The sequence below is a fragment of the Oncorhynchus mykiss genome, chromosome 24 (genome assembly GCF_057628025.1).
Source record: "Oncorhynchus mykiss isolate SJ-2025 chromosome 24, ASM5762802v1, whole genome shotgun sequence".
In the NCBI taxonomy this organism is placed as follows: domain Eukaryota; kingdom Metazoa; phylum Chordata; class Actinopteri; order Salmoniformes; family Salmonidae; genus Oncorhynchus; species Oncorhynchus mykiss.
This window is the reverse complement of record NC_143045.1, coordinates 3,769,018-3,786,977: the sequence shown is the minus strand read 5'-3', so window position 1 is coordinate 3,786,977 and position 17,960 is coordinate 3,769,018.

Genomic DNA, 17,960 nt, shown 5'->3' with positions numbered 1-17,960 from the left:
CCATTTCCTTTATACTGTTTTTCACACTGTGTATTTATATACTGTATTTTCCACATAGCTCATTCTAAAATCTACTACTGTACATAGCATTTTTGCTACACTGTTTATACCGCCTGTATGTATATGCTGGCTTCTTGACAGTTTACATATTTTAACCTGTACATATCATTCTAAGTATATGTTTTTTGTGTATAAATGCATAGATTGCTTTTGGATTAAAGGGATTTGTCCGTATATTCGTGATTTCTTGTTTTGTCATTTTTTATTATTATTTGCATACTTGTTTGACATTTTTATAGCCATGCCTCGAGCTAGTAACACATTTCTTTGCACCCGCTATAACACCTGCAACTGTGTACGCGACCAACAGCATTTTATTTTATTTTATTAATTCAACTTTGATCTACCAGCACCATCACCCCCGTCACAGGACACCAACACCCACTTACCCCAAGGTGGCTCAACTTACCCCATGCCCGGAATAAGTCATGTCAAGAGACCACTTTTTTGGACAAGCTATGTTTTTAAACAGTTACATTTACATGAATATTGATTATTTCCAGGGATACACAACATCGTAAATCATATGTAGATATCTTTGTTACAAAGAATACTATATTTCCCTTGACACGGTGATGCTGAAAATGGCTCAACTTACCCCACTCTCCCATACTTTTGATTTCAAATCATTTCCGGAGGCTTGAGGAACTTCTGCCACCGCAGATTTCCCACATGCTCGCACGCACGCACGCACTCTCTAACAAACACACACACATGCACACGAAACATGCTTGTACACACACAGGCACATTCCTCTCTAACAGTAAACAGCTGCTCTGTGTGTCCATGTAGAGGAACGAAAGGGGTTCCGATGTTTGACGCACATATGCACACACACACACACAGACACACAGGATGCCACATTGCCACCATATCCATCACACAAACCTCGAGGACAAATATTCAAGCAATAACAAAGAGAGCAACAATGCAACAATTCTCCCTATTTCACCTCAATAAAAAAACAGGCTGGACGTCGCACGAAAAGCGGTGACTAAAACAAGTAACATTGTTTTTCGTGGGAGAAAGAGGTGTGACCACAGGGTCCATTTTTAGACCCACTGATACTCTGAGGAGGTTGGGACAGTAAAGAAGGCAGTAAAAGGACAGGAAGTCAGCCCGATTCCCCCCCTGCTGTTGGGGCATGTGTTTGGAGCGGAGGCCCTGGGGCGGTCTGGAGGGGTGATAGAGATTTGATAGAGATCCTCCAAAGTCACTGAGAGACTGAACCATACAGAGAAGAGAACCAGGATCTCTCATGCCCATTCCCAGGAGAATAGGTTTGGAGAGGTGAGGTCAATCTGGTTACACAGGAACACTGTGAGTTGGAGGTAAGTATCTACCTGTCACTGAAATGATACCCCCATCCTACGATGTTTAAAACGCACGCACACACAAACACACCGTAGTGATGCGCGGGTTGACTTATAACATGCAGTCCCGACGGTTATATCCGCGGGGCAGGCGGGTTTAGGGGCATGAAATATTGTGTAGATGAAGGGCGGGTAGGAGGCGGGTGGTTTGAATAAATGGAAAACGATGCATTAAAACTCCCTGTGATGTTTAATATACCATTTGAATCTATCTAATCGTTTAGAATCCACAGATTGTCAACCGACGTGAATTCAACGTGAAATCAACCAAAAATGTTACCCTGTCATTGGAGTTAGGTTAAAACTTAAAATTCTCTTTCATTTATGACTTTTTGCAAATCCAACCAGTTTTTCACATTGATTAAATGTCAGCACATTGAATTTTTAGGTTTAAATGACATGGAATCAATACTGATTGATTAAACCAGTTTTTGCCCAGTGGGAAACTCTCACATAGCCTTTTATAATATTTACTCCTGCAGAATTAAGCATTTCTTGCAGTAAAAGGGTACACCAAATGTACATTTTCACTCAGGAACAGGGGTGGAGAAATATTATTTATTCCTTTCAGCATCTTGAGAGAATGGATGAGCGTTAGGGACTGTCTGTAAAGGTGCTATCTTTATCAGCGTCGTAAAAGCTGATAGTACTGTACTTCAACCACATAAAATATGCATCCAAGCTAAACGGAAATCTTATCAGAAACATGTTGGGTCATTTTCAGAACTTTTCATTCCCTTAATAACAGTTATACTGATGTAATTTGGAAATTTAGCACGGAAACCTTTTTTTTTTTTTTGTAATTGCATTTTCTTCATGGTCCCTAAACATCTTCCCTGCACAAGAGAGACAGAGATTAAGAATATCACTAGATTGAAGCATTCATTCTATCAATGTATGACATATTTTCTGGTGAGCAAGGGAGAGAATAGAAGAGAAGCTGCATATATCGAATTATAGACTAATTAAGTTGACTAACAAATAGCCTACCAAAATGTCAGAAATTATAAGCAGAAACATTCCACTGGGCACAGATGTCAGTTAAAAGTCTAGTTTTGATTTACATTTCATTGAAATGTCAACTAACGGTGAATTCAAGGTGAAATGTAAAAGAAATGCCAGCATGTCATTGGATTTAGGTTAAAAGCTAAAAGCTGGGAGGACAAAATAGGAAATGTCCAACATCATCACATTATTTATTGTTTGCTTGAAATGACGTGGAAGCAATGTTGAATCAACCATTTTTTGACCAGTGGGATAGGCCTATGTAAATTAGGCTTAAAAATAAATCCTGCGCTCCCTGTTCAAAAATCGTTCGGGCATCTCTGACTGTATGTGCATTTTCTATATTTGCGGGTCAGGGTCGGGTGCAGGCCTCAGATTTTCACTTTATCACATAAAGTAGGGCGGTAGCCGATAGGTTATTAGCATTTGCGGGGGGGAATTTACAGCTGACCATGACAAGGGAATGTTAACGATTTAAACCGCATCACAAGTTTCATGGCTTCTTCGGTTGTTATTTCATAATTCCATCTCTGTTCTGCTTTTAGAGATATCCTGTCCAGCTGTTTGTCTCAGACTCAGAGTCTGGTCTGTCTTTCTTTTCTCTGAACATGCTCCATTCTGTCCGTTCTCTCTCTTCTCTCTGAACATGCTCCAGCATATCAATATATCTTCCTCAAAACTAGAGCACACCTGACAGAAAGCAGGGTTGCCATGTTCACGGTTTTCATGCTATTGGGATACTTTGAAAATAACGTTGCGGGTGAAAGTGCATTGGTCGCAGGGTTTTGGGCGTCTTCTAAATTGCACCGCGGCTGACATGGAATTTATATATATGTTGTATGATCTATTCATTTCACTGTGACCTGCTGTTGCTGACTTTCAGGCAATGAGGCAGGCTGCTGTTGCTGAGTGAGTGGTGGCGGGGCGGGAGCTTCATATACAGTCATTGGAAGGGAGGAGCGGGCTGTGTTTGTGTGTAGTACTGTTGAGACTGAGAGAGCGCTTCTGCTGCAGCTGGCAGCCGAGTCACATCAGCGAGAGGAGAGCAGTACGCGCACACAAGTGAGGTGTGGTTCAACGACAAAACAGCACTAGCTAGCTGCATACTTCTCCCTACCAAATTGTTCTTTGTATTCTGACCGCCCCCAGTCCTACCAATCATTACAGCCAACGCAGCAAGGGAGAGAAACTGAGAATGAATCATCCAACAGTTTCAGAGCGAGGAAGAGAGGATTGACCAATGTGCTTCTAATTTTTCAATTCAAAGGGGTTTATTGGCATGGGAAACATGTTTACATCGCCGAAACAATTTAACTAGATGATAAACCAAAGCGGGGGAAAAATAAGACCAGTAACCATTAAACTCAGAAAAGTTCCAAAATACAGTGTTGTAAGGATGTGCAAATTAGTTAAAGTACAAAGGGGAAAATAAATCAACATAAATATGGGTTGTAGTTACAATGTGTTTGTTCTTCACTGGTTGCCCTTTTCTTGTGGCAACTGGTCACAAATCTTGCTGCTGTGATGGCACACTGTGGTATTTCACCCAGTAGATATGGGAGTTTATCAAAATTGGATTTGTTTTCAAATTCTTTGTGGATCTGTATAATCTGAGGGAAACATGTGTCTCTAATATTGTCATACATTTGGCAGGAAGTTAGGAAGTGCAGCTCAGTTTTCCACCTCATTTTGTGGGCAGTGTGCACATAGCCGGTCTGCCTACAGCGGCCTCTCAATAGCAAGGCTATGCTCACTGGGTCTGTACATAGTCAAAACTTTCTTTAATTTTGGGTTAGTCACAGTGGTCAGGTATTATTTTGTGTATTTCTGTATTGTTTTAGTTATTCACCATAGTCAAAATCAAATCAAATTTTATTTGTCACATACACATGGTTAGCAGATGTTAATGCGAGTGTAGCGAAATGCTTGTGCTTCTAGTTCCGACAATGCAGTAATAACCAACAAGTAATCTAGCTAACAATTCCAAAACTACTACCTTATAGACACAAGTGTAAGGGGATAAAGAATATGTACATAAAGATATATGAATGAGTGATGGTACAGAGCGGCATAGGCAAGATACAGTAGATGGTATTGAGTGCAGTATATACATATGAGATGAGTATGTAAACAAAGTGGCATAGTTAAAGTGGCTAGTGATACATGTATTACATAAAGATGCAGTAGATGATATAGAGTACAGTATATACGTATACATATGAGATGAATAATGTAGGGTATGTAAACATTATATTAGGTAGCATTGTTTAAAATGGCTAGTGATATATTTTACATCATTTCCCATCAATTCCCATTATTAAAGTGGCTGGAGTTGAGTCAGTGTGTTGGCAGCAGCCACTCAATGTTAGTGGTGGCTGTTTAACAGTTTGATGGCCTTGAGATAGAAGCTGTTTTTCAGTCTCTCGGTCCCAGCTTTGATGCACCTGTACTGACCTCGCCTTCTGGATGATAGCGGGGTGAACAGGCAGTGGCTCGGGAGGTTGTTGTCCTTGATGATCTTTATGGCCTTCCTGTGACATCGGGTGGTGTAGGTGTCCTGGAGGGCAGGTAGTTTGCTCCCGGTGATGCGTTGTGCAGACCTCACTACCCTCTGGAGAGCCTTACGGTTGTGGGCGGAGCAGTTACCGTACCAGGCTCTCGATTGTGCATCTGTAGAAGTTTGTGAGTGCTTTTGGTGACAAGCCCAATTTCTTCAGCCTCCTGAGGTTGAAGAGGCGCTGCTGCTTCTTCTTCACGATGCTGTCTGTGTGGGTGGACTAATTCAGTTTGTCTGTGATGTGTACGCCGAGGAACTTAAAACTTACTACCCTCTCCACTACTGTTCCATCGTTGTGGATAGGGGGGTGTTCCCTCTGCTGTTTCCTGAAGTCCACAATCATCTCCTTAGTTTTGTTGACGTTGAGTGTGAGGTTATTTTCCTGACACCACACTCCGAGGGCCCTCACCTCCTCCCTGTAGGCCGTCTCGTCGTTGTTGGTAATCAAGCCTACCACTGTTGTGTCGTCCGCAAACTTGATGATTGAGTTGGAGGCATGCGTGGCCACGCAGTCGTGGGTGAACAGGGAGTACAGGAGAGGGCTCAGAACTCACCCTTGTGGGGCCCCAGTGTTGAGGATCAGCGGGGTGGAGATGTTGTTGCCTACCCTCACCACCTGGGGGCGGCCCGTCAGGAAGTCCAGTACTCAGGTAGGGTGGAGGTGATATGGTCCTTGACTAGTCTCTCAAAGCTCTTCATGATGACGGAAGTGAGTGCTACGGGGCGGTAGTCGTTTAGCTCAGTTACCTTAGCTTTCTTGGGAACAGGGACAATGGTGGCCCTCTTGAAGCATGTGGGTACAACAGACTGGGATAGGGATTGATTGAATATGTCCGTAAACACACCAGCCAGCAGGTCTGCGCATGCTCTGAGGGCGCGGCTGGGGATGCCGTCTGGGCCTGCAGCCTTGCGAGGGTTGACACGTTTAAATGTTTTCCTCTCGTCGGCTGCAGTGAAGGAGAGTCTGCATGTTTTGGTTGCGGGCCGTGTCAGTGGCACTGTATTGTCCTCAAAGCGGGCAAAAAAGTTATTTAGTCTGCCTGGGAGCAAGACATCCTGGTCCGTGACGGGGCTGGTTTTCTTTTTGTAATCCGTGATTGACTGTAGACCCTGCCACATACCTTGTGTCTGAGCCGTTGAATTGAGATTCTACTTTGTCTCTATACTGACGCTTAGCTTGTTTGATTGCCTTGCGGAGGGAATAGTTACACTGTTTGTATTCGGTCATGTTTCCGATCACCTTGCCCTGATTAAAAGCAGTGGTTCGCGCTCAGAATTTCTGGGTCTCTATGTTTTTGGTTGGATACGTTTCTCAAAAAAAAAATCTTTTTCACATGCTTCATCAAACCATTTGTCATTGTTGTTAATTGTCTTAGGTTGTCTGCTTGAAATATTTAGACTTGATAGGGAAGCTGAGGTCTAATATATTGTTTAGGTTTTCTACTGCCAAGATTACACCTTCACTATTACAGTGAAACGTTCTGTCCAGGAAGTTGTCTAAAAGGGATTGCATTTTTTGTTGCCTAATTGTTTTTTGGTAGGTTTCTACACTCATTTCCTTCCATCTATAGCATTTAATATTATGTAGTTCCTTTGGCTTTGATGCCTCATGATTGAGTATTGCTCTGTTCAAGTAGACAGTGATTTTGCCGTCAGTGGGCTGATCACTCTGAGAGACTCTGGGTTGAGGTCAGTGATACATTACTACTGCCAAGGGATGAGCTGTAGGTGTACCTACTGTAAGAGTCCCCTCGAAGCCTACCATTGACTATGTACAGACCCAGCATGCGACAGAGCGGCAGGAGTTGTGACCTGTTTTTGTTGGTTGTTTTGTCATAGTTGTGTCTAGGGGGGCATATTTGGGAGGGAATGCTGTCAACTCCAGGTAGGTGTGTTGGTACCATACTTTATTCATGGCTGTGTTTTAAGGGCAACATTGTGAGTGAGCCCACTCCCTTGGCTGAGAAGCAACCCCACACATGAATGGTCTCAGGATGCTTTACTGTTGGCATGACGCAGGACTGATGGTAGCGCTCACCTTGTCTTCTCCGAACAAGCTGGCCTGACACCAGGCCATCCAACCAAACGTCTTCGCCTCACTGTACGTGCAGATGCACTCACACCTGCCTGCTGCCATTCCTGAGCAAGCTCTGTACTGGTGGTGCCCCGATCCCGCATCTGAATCAACTTTAGGAGACGGTCCTGGTGCTTGCTGGACTTTCTTGGGTGCCCTGGAGCCTTCTTCACAATAATTGAACCGCTCTCCTTGAAGTTCTTGATGATCCGATAAATGGTTGATTTAGGTGCAATCTTACTGGCAGAAATATCCTTGCCTGTGAAGCCCTTTTTGTGCGAAGCAATGATGACGGCACGTGTTTCCTTGCAGGTAACCATGGTTGACAGAGGAAGAACAATGATTCCAAGCACCACCCTCCTTTTGAAGCTTCCAGTCTGTTATTCAAACTCCATTAGCATGATAGAGTGATCTCCAACCTTGTCCTCGTCAACACTCACACCTGTGTTAACGAGAGAATCACAGACATGATGTCAGCTGATCCTTTTGTGGCAGGGCTGAAATGCAGTGGAAATGTTATTTTGGGATTCTGTTCATTTGCATGGCAAAAATGTACTTTGTCATTCATTGCAATTCATCTGATCACCCTTCATAACATTCTGGAGCATATGCAAATGTGAAAATTCATATTTGTGTCATTCTCAAAACTTTTGGCCACGACTGTACATGTCCCTGAGCCTGGAAATGGTTGATCTCCCCCTCTAGGATGGAGAAGCTGTCGTTGTTAAAGTATGGGGATTCTATTGGGAGGATATAGGTAGCACACATGAGGACATTTTTCACTGTTGAGATAATTTCCTTATACATTTTTAGCCAGACGTAAAAATTTCCCTGTTTTGAATAATTTAATAGAGTTGGCTAGGTCTGTTTTTAGCATACCCAGAGTCTCTTCCCTGTTTCAAACCTGGTAGTTTGGTGGATGGGACTACCAGCTCTCTGTAACCTATAGGGCAAACAGTGCATCCGTCTCCTCTATACCATGTTTCTTGTAGGATGACAATGTCTGTATTTCCAATTTCTTTGATGAAGTCTGGGTTCCTGCTCTTTAGGCCAAAGGCAGATGACCTCAGACCTTGTATATTCCAGGATGAGAGAGTAAAAGCTTTGTGTTCCATAGTGTCTAGTTTTTCGGCTGGTTGGAATGGGGAGGTGGCTGGTGATGCTGTGGTCTGGGTGTAGGTCCTCTTGGTGTGGGTTTTCACAGTGCAGGTCCTTCGGGAGGGGGCTGGTGTCCATTGCTCTGTTGTTCCTGTGTGAGGTGCTGGGGCTGCGGTTGAGGGTGACATCCTTCAGAGTCCTGGCAAAAGTTGGGATTGCTGCCTTGTAGAGGTGGACCTGGTCGTAAAGGCTGTTCAAGTCCAGGGTGGAGTGGTGGGCCAGGTAGACATTAGGTTTTGAGGCACAGTCCTGGGAAATGCTTGCATTCACCTGCTGTATGGTGGCAGGGTGAAATACTTTTTTTAAAGGTAGCAGGGTGGAGATGACCACTTGTGCGTTGGGGAAAGTGGAAGAAGCCTTTTCAATCGCTCCATTGAGTGCTGTGGCCACCCTTTCCTGCTGGGACCTCAGGTCGTTTGTGCCGGGGGAATTAGGATGTGGCTGGGGGACCCTAGTCTGTCTCTTGACAACAGCTCGAGGGCATACCTAGTGTTTGTGCGCCAGTTTAGCCACTTTGTGTTTGGGTTAAAGTGTATTCTCTTGAATGTATTTCTCATTTGAGTCCATGAGGAGCACAATCTCTGGGTTTGTGTGTCCTAGGTGGATGTGTGGGAGTTGTCAGGAGGGCTATCGGGGAAGCTGACAGGGGGGCTGTTAGGAGGGGTTGGGGTCTGTTGGGTTGGTGGGTCCTGTGTTGTCTGTCCCATTTTGGTATTGAGGTTGTGGTCCAGGTCTGAGGTCGGCTGTTCTGCTGGCTTCTCTGAGGTAGTGTCCTGCTCTCTGTCACACCTCAGCTTTCTCACCTCCATCAGTGCAGTTAGCTGGGGTGTGTGTTCCTCTCCTCCTTCAGTGCAGTTAGCTGGGGTGTGTTCCTCTCCTCCTTCAGTGCAGTTAGCTGGGGTGTGTTCCTCTCCTCCTTCAGTGCAGTTAGCTGGGGTGTGTTCCTCTCCTCCTTCAGTGCAGTTAGCTGGGCTGTGTTCCTCACCTCCTTCAGTGCAGTTAGCTGGGCTGTGTGTTCCTCTCTCTCCTCCTTCAGTGCAGTTAGCTGGGGTGTGTTCCTCTCCTCCTTCAGTGCAGTTAACTGGGCTGTGTGTTCCTCTCCTCCTTCAGTGCAGTTAACTGGGCTGTGTGTTCCTCTCCTCCTTCAGTGCAGTTAGCTGGGCTGTGTGTTCCTCTCTCTCCTCCATCAGTGCAGTTAACTGGGGTGTGTTCCTCTCCTCCTTCAGTGCAGTTAACTGGGGTGTGTTCCTCTCCTCCTTCAGTGCAGTTAGCTGGGCTGTGTTCCTCTCCTCCTTCAGTGCAGTTAGCTGGGGTGTTCCTCTCCTCCTTCAGTGCAGTTAGCTGGGCTGTGTTCCTCTCATCCTTCAGTGCAGTTAGCTGGGGTGTGTGTTCCTCTCTCTCCTCCTTCAGTGCAGTTAGCTGGGGTGTGTGTTCCTCTCTCTCCTCCTTCAGTGCAGTTAGCTGGGCTGTGTGTTCCTCTCTCTCCTCCTTCAGTGCTGTTAGCTGGGCTGTGTTCCTCTCCTCCTTCAGTGCAGTTAGCTGGGCTGTGTTCCTCTCTCTCCTCCTTCAGTGCAGCTAGCTGGGCTGTGTTCCTCTCCCCCTTCAGTGCAGTTAGCTGGGGTGTGTTCCTCTCCTCCTTCAGTGCAGTTAGCTGGGTTGTGTGTTCCTCTCATCCTTCAGTGCAGCTAGCTGGGTTGTGTCCCTCTCCTCCTTCAGTGCAGTTAGCTGGGCTGTGTTCCTCTCCTCCTTCAGTGCAGCTAGCTGGGCTGTGTTCCTCACCTCCTTCAGTGCAGTTAGCTGGGGTGTGTGTTCCTCTCCTCCTTCAGTGCAGTTAGCTGGGGTGTGTGTGTTCCTCTCCTCCTTCAGTGCAGTTAGCTGGGCTGTGTGTTCCTCTCCTCCTTCAGTGCTGTTAGCTGGGGTGTGTTCCCCTCCTCCTTCAGTGCAGTTAGCTGGGGTGTGTGTTCCTCTCCTCCTTCAGTGCAGCTAGCTGGGCTGTGTTCCTCTCCTCCTTCAGTGCAGCTAGCTGGGCTTTGTTCCTCACCTCCTTCAGTGCAGCTAGCTAGGCTGTGTACCTCTCCTCCTTCAGTGCAGCTAGCTGGGCTGTGTTCCTCTCCTCCTTCAGTGCAGTTAGCTGGGGTGTGTGTTCCTCTCCTCCTTCAGTGCAGCTAGCTGGACTGTGTTCCTCTCCTCCTTCAGTACAGTTAGCTGGGCTGTGAGTACCTCTCTCTCCTCCTTCAGTGCTGTTAGCTGGGCTGTGTGTTCCTCTCTCTCCTCCTTCAGTGCTGTTAGCTGGGCTGTGTGTTCCTCTCTCTCCTCCTTCACTGCTGTTAGCTGGGCTGTGTGTTCCTCTCTCTCCTCCTTTAGTGCTGTTAGCTGGGCTGTGTGTTCCTCTCTCTCCTCCTTCAGTGCTGTTAGCTGGACTCTCCTCTTGGGGCTCCTCGTTTGAGGATGAGGTGTGATCAGACTCACTTAGTATGGGTGAGTCGTCACCAAGAGAGAGCTTTTCCTGCTGTGCTCTCTAATTAATTCTGTAAAAGTCCCGCTGAAACTGCATAAGGAAGCCCTGCACCATTACCGTCCCAGATTTGTACATGTTGACAGAGGTTGTTTCAATTTCCTCAATGTCTATAACCTCTTTCTTGACATAGGGGTAGCGTGCTCTCATAGCACTGAGCCATGTCAGGGGATGGTCTGTGTGGAAAATTAAGTTGCGTACATTTCCCTCTTCGTAGCAGTCAGTAAATAGTGTCTCTGGATTGTACTTAAAAACCTCTACAGGATCGGTGTCCCGTCCTCGGGACGGTTAAGCTAACGTAGACTGTGATTAGCATGAGGTTGCAAGAAATAAAAATCCCAGGACATAGACATGTCTGTTATGGGCAGAAAGCTTAAATTCTTGTTAATCTAACTGCACTGTCCAATTTCCAGTAGCAATTACAGTGAAAGAATCCCATGATATTGTTTGAGGAGAGTGCAGAATTATGAACTTAAAAATGTATGAATAAATCAATTAGGCACATTTGGGCAGTCTTGATACAACATTTTGAATAGATATGCAATAGTTCACTGGATCACTCTAAAACTTTTGCACACACAGTGCTGCCATCTATTGGCCAAAGTCTAAATTGCGTCTCGTCTAGAATGATTCATTATGGCCTTTCTCTTGCATTTCAAAGATGATGGTACAAAAAAGAGACTAATGTGTTATATTCTATATTCATTTAACATTTTAACACACTTCAAAGTGTTTATTTTCAAATGGGTTCCAAGAATATGCATATCCTTGCTTCAGGGACTGAGCTACAGGCAGTTAGATTTGGGTATGTCATTTCAGGTGAAAATTGAAAAAAAATGGTCAGATCCAGATTTATTAAGGGGCTTCTTTTTGTACTTATTGTGTGCAGTGTTATTTTTTTTATATTCAAGGTGACCTCTGCACAGGGGGAAGCCATGGAGCAGGGAGCTTCAAAGGCCTCTGCATTTGGGTGGGGGAGGCTATGAAACGCTGCTGCCATTGTGGGCTCAAGAGTTCACACATCTCACTTCACACTTCAGTGCTAATTGAAGTTGCAGCCGGGTCTCTTCTGTCCTAGCAGCTTGGTAGCTTAGTAGACTTTTTTTTTTTTTAACTTAGCTTTACATAACAAAATGACTTAGTTATTGTAACTTTTGGGCTTCAGAAGTAGCTTTAGACTGAACATTACTCACTCAGTTTGGGTTTGGATGGTATTTTGGTTTGCTATACGTTTCTTCTTGATAGTCCTTATAGTAAGAATGAACATATGGAGAAACACAAGAGAAATGCTGCTCTATTTTCTAATGTAAGGACATCGTTTGACACAGGAACTACATTTGTACGAGAGAATAACACAGTTAAACAATCGGAGTTACAGACGGCTGCACATATTGCATGCCACTCCAGCATAGGAACTGTAGATCACCTGCGTGCTGTTGAAGACATTGCAAAGATAGGAATCAATGTCCACAGAACAATATGCACAGTGCTCATAAACGCAGTTACAGGGCCCGCAGTGCATGAGGAACTAATAAAGGACCTTGGGAATGAGGCTCACTCGTTGATTATTGATGCAAGTACTGATGTCGCAACCGAGAAGCAACTGTGTGTGGGGGGGATAAGATGACACAGCATGAAACTTTCTCAAATCACGAGCAACATTCCAGCTGGAGATTCACTGACCATTGCCAATGCCTTGTTCAAGTTTCTTAATGACAAATGAATGATACATTGCCCATTGACAACTGCATCGGTCGAGCCACAGGTGGATGCAACACAGTGTGTGGCAAAAACGATTTCGTCCTGACAAAACGTCAAGCACGTAATCCGAATATCGTCTACATAAAATGTGTCCTTCCCTGCAACTCTGTGCCTCCAAAGCAGTGAATGCTCTTCCATACATTTTTTTATTATATGGCGTCACAGACACATTCATGGTTCTCCAATGATATGGCATAAGGGGGCGACGAGCGGATAAGAGGCGATCCGTAATTTCGATTAAGACATTAATGAGCGAGCTAGGATGGACATAGTTATATTGACTATTTGTTCAGTACTTTTGAAATGTACAGCAACAGAATTCAGAACATGGGCCGTTCTTACAGTATTCTCCTTGTACACCAAGTCAGAACTGTAGGATAAATAATGGGGGCCTATAAGCAGACAATGAAAGCTCTTACAATATTTGATGATAACAGTTCTCTAAAACAGATTACATCTGCACCACCAAGTCAGAACAGTAGATGAAATTAAGAGGGGAAAAGGGGCCAAATTATTAGGGTGAGGTACTTGGGCTACTAACAGCTAACTAACTACACAACATACACTTAGTATTACTTTCTTAGCTACAGTATACATATCTCCCTGGCATATTATATTTATGCAGCAGCATAGAAGACATTTTTGGACTCACCTTGTTGTGCTGTGCTCACTTGAACAGGAAGGTGGCGTGGCAGTCCTTCGTAGGAATATTTGTCATCAAACTTTGTCATCAAAGTCGAATCATGATGACGTCAGTGATCTTCAGGTGGTCGGCGCTCTAGAAAGAGGCCAGAGTTACAATTCCGAGTTGGATGACCATTCAAAACATATTTTCCCAGTCTGAGCTTGTTTTTTTCCTGAGTTCCCAGTTGTCTTGAACTCACTGAAGTCCGAGTTTCCAGTTGTTTTGAGAGCGGCAGAAGTAATGCTGGAATGACTGCATGGCCAATGTTGAATGTTTATCCTTTTACGCTTGGAAAAGGGACCCTTAAACCCAGACTTGGGACCACACACCCACTCCACTGAATAGCAGGCTCATGATGCTTGCAGTTAGCCACTGATTCCATCCAAACCACTCATTGTTGAATTTGCGATTTCCAACTTGTTGTGTAATGTGTATGTCCAATGGCTGATGAGCACCGATATGTTTTATCTATAATTTATCTTCATATGACAAGGATTGAAAAGGATTTGCCAGTAGATTGTCGACTTGATTAATGATGATGACAGCTAGCTACTGTAGATATAATGTGATTTGACATAATTTTATCTGTGGCCAATGACCTTGAGCCTTTTTGAATGGGCACCTCTAATGTAACTCTATGGCAGCACCCGAGGAGCTTGAATTTTCGAGCTCTACCCTTAGATATGGAGGTGACGTAGAGTCCCCCTGAGTGACAGAACAGTGAGCCAATCACGGCGCAACTAGAGAACAATACGCTAGTTGCCCCACCACCACAGAAAGCACTGAGCTAGGCTGAAACACCTGCATTTTGGAGCTGCCTTACTCAAGAAAGCAAGAAAGAGACCAAGTTTTACATACGGCTTTATTAATAAGTCAATTATATTTTTGCATAATATTTTTTACATAGTTTGCAATCTGCGATGTGGTACATATTAATGTCAAAATAACATGCAGAACAGGCAACCCCCCCCGTCCCAAAAAAACTTTTCTGGCTAGACTCCAGGAAAACTATTATCTGATCAAATGACCTTCTACTGCTCTCTTGTGGAGCAAGTCATGGTGCCTCAACGATTCCACACCAGGAGCAAACTCATGGAATTCGACTTGACAGATAAGCATCGCCTGCCGCTCGAGGCTGTGGACTTCGGGGTTCAGTTCCGCCTTGCTCTCTCTGAAGGCAGAGGAATAGACCCACAAATAGTACAGGACATGAGAACCCGGTGCAGAGACTACATGGTAGTCCTGACAATGGAGATCAAGAAGAGACTTCCGGAAAACATCAAACAACTGGAGGCACTCACTCAAGTCTCTCTCTCTGAGTATTCTGCTCAGTAGCGTCAAGCCACATCTAGATGCTCCCATTCCCCCCCCCCCCCAAAAAAATGTGTTTAGCAGATGTTATTGCGGGTGTAGCGAAATGCTTGTGTTTCTAGCTCCGACAGTGCAGTAATATCTAACAACTAATATCTAACAATTTCACAACATATACCCAATACACACAAATCTAGGTAAAGGAATGGAATTAAGAATATTTAGATAAACGGACGAGCAATGTCAGAGCGACAGACTAAGATACAGTAGAATAGAACACAGTATATACATAAGAGATGAGTAGTACAAAATATGTAAACATTATTAAAGTGACTAGTGTTCCATTATTAAAGTGGCCAGTTATTTAAAGTCTATGTATATTGGGCAGCAGCCTCTAATGTGCTAGTGATGGCTATTCAACAGTCCAATGGCCTTGAGATAGAAGCTGTTTTTCGCTCTCAGTCCCAGCTTTGATGCACCTGTACTGACCTCGCCTTCTGGATGATAGCAGGGTGATCAGGCAGTTCTTATATGATAGAAAAGAGGTAACAGACTGTAAATAGTTTGGATCCCTGGAACAAAAAAATAACAGACAGAGTAGAGTGGCAGTTCACAGCAGGAGGAGAGTGCTCTGGATAAGGGCAGGGAGTTTGCTGAACACAAGAAAAAAAGCAAGGTAAGCAACTTTTTGTAAGTGTTATTTTTGGGTCTGCACACACACACTTCCTTCGGCCATCTTTCCGTAAAGTCTCGTTTACCCCTGTTTCTCTAACTCATCCCTCATCTCTCTGTCCGTTGCTCTACTCTCTGTAGAGCAACATGGGGAATGGCAGCAGCAGCAATTTGTATGCGGATTACCTCATCCTCTAGGTGGAGGGCTACTACCAAACCAGCACTACTGTCTTGGTGAGTACTTATCTCTAACTCCATTACAGACCACCAAATTATAGTAGTGATCGACTGATTTAATAGTAGAATACGCTATCTTGATGTACTGGACTCCTGATGGATCTCCTCTCTCTCTCTTTTCATGCTACAGAGGAGGATGGATGACTGAGTCCAGTATGTCAGAGGAAGGCCCAAAAAACTGCCTAAGACTCCAGCCACCCTAGTCATAAATTGTTCTCTCTGCTACCGCACGGCAAGTGGTACCGGGGCGCCTAGACTAGGTCCAAAAGGCTTTGTAACAGCTTCATCCCCCCAAGCCAAAAGACTCCTGAACAGCTAATTAAATGGCTACCTGGCCTATTTGCACCCCCCCCATTTTTATGTTGCTGCTATTCTCTGTTTACCCATACATGGTCACTTTACCTACATGTACATATTACCTCGTCTAAGCTGTGTCTCTGCACATTGACTCTGTACCAGTACCTCCTGTATGTAGCCTTGCTACTGTTATTTTATTGTTGCTCCTTAATTTTTTATTTTTTTTTTTACTTCAGTTTATTTTAGTGAATACTTTCTTAACACTTTCTTAACCCTTATTTTCTTAAAACTGCATTGTTGATTAAGGGCTTGTAAGTAAATATTTCACTGTAAGGTCTACGACACCTGTTGTATTTGGCCTACAAATACAATTTGATTTGATTTGGCTGGGACATCAGGCTGCAACCACACATGAATTTACATTTATTATGGAATAAAAGAAGCCAAAAAGCAAACTGATGGGGCTGTGAGATTTGTATAGTCCAGTTTGAAGGAATACAATTATTTTAGAGCAATGTGACTTGTATTAACACTATTTCACAATGATTAACATTGTGAAAACACCATTTCAGAAGAATGCTTTCTGGGAAAAAAACATACCTCTTAACCATTCACTTTCCATCACTTCTATAGTTAAAATTACATCTTTTGGGGTGATTGACCAATAATAAAGGGAGAAATGAAGAGAATAAGGTAAAGCTATTTGACCATAAGTATTTAGAATGTAATTATGGAGACACCTATTGGATAAATGTGAAAACTTTTCAAAAAAAAAACACATTTGGCCTACTTTTCAGGCCTTGTGGGTCGGTTTTGAGTCATCATTGTGCAAAAAAAATGGACCCTGACCTGGCAACACTCACAGTGAATCAGCTCAGGTGTCCAGGAGCAACACCCAACTTTACAAACTCTGCCTTGAACTACCTAGACTTACTCATATCCTCATCAAACTCGATGCATAATGTCAATATCAAAATGATAACATAGGCTACAGATATCAGTAAAATAAGCATGACTATCACGAGTAAAAAGCTCACTATTGCAATAAAGAAGTATGCTTTTGAGCGGAACCACATGGCTCGCTATCATGATAGGACGGTAGCCTACCTTGGATCGCAGCCATTTGATCTCTTTGCTGGGGTCCGGGTCGGTGGGCATACCGATGGAGGTCTGGTACCGGGGAGAAGGTTGGGTCAGAACAGCGAACCGGACTTCTAGGACAGCCACATAGTTCTGGTCCCGAAATGACACCGGGTTGGCAATGGACCCAGGTGCCACCTGCTGAGCCTCCGTTTTCAGTGGCAGTTGAGATGAATTTAGAAAAGAAGGCCTAGCAAATATAATCAGATTGAACCAACATTCCTATCTCGATTTGTTCGTCTAAACTCAGTTTTGGAGAATTGTGCAACAAACAAACCCAGTTCATAACACATGCCCACCCACCAGGGAGTTAGTCAGCTGAAGTAATGACATGGTGCCAGGAGTTTACTGTATTCTTTGTCGTCGATTTGCATAATTTTTCGAGGGTTAGTTAATCCCATATCGATGAAATGTGTGATGGCCTATAAACTGCTGTTTATTAAAACGTCCTGCTCTCTCTTTCAAACACACATACACGTTCCTCTTCTTCCTTTAAACACATTCTTTCACAATTCTTCTTCCACACATTGCCTATATTTAGCTCAAACGGTCCTCTCCATCAAACCAGTTAATGCGGGGGTGTATGATGTGAGCACCTTTTCGCAGTGAGCGCCTTTTCGACTGCAATCGATAGTAGAATGCTATTTTTAGTCACCAGATGGCGATCTGTCTCTGCAAGATGGGCGATACGGAACTAGAGTACAATTTCGAAGCACTACAAACGCCAAGAGACAACAAAGCGGAAAAATGTGATATCATCCGCAAATGTTACTTGGAAAGGAGAGATACAGTATGCCTACGAATATGTCTAGGCCATTTTTAATTTCCTTCTATGACTATAGCCTGTTCGTCATCTATAGGCAGTGGTGGAAAAAAAGTACTAAACGATCATACTTGAGTAGAAGTAAAGATACCTTAATAGAAAATACTCAGTAAAAAAAGTCACCCAGTAAAATACTAAAACGTTTCTGGGTTAAAATATACTTTAGTATCAAAAGTAAATGTAATTGCTAAAATATACTTAAGTATCAAATACAAATCATTTCACATTCCTTATATTAAGCAAAACAGATGGCACGATTTAATTTTTTCATGTTTTATTTACGGATAGCCAG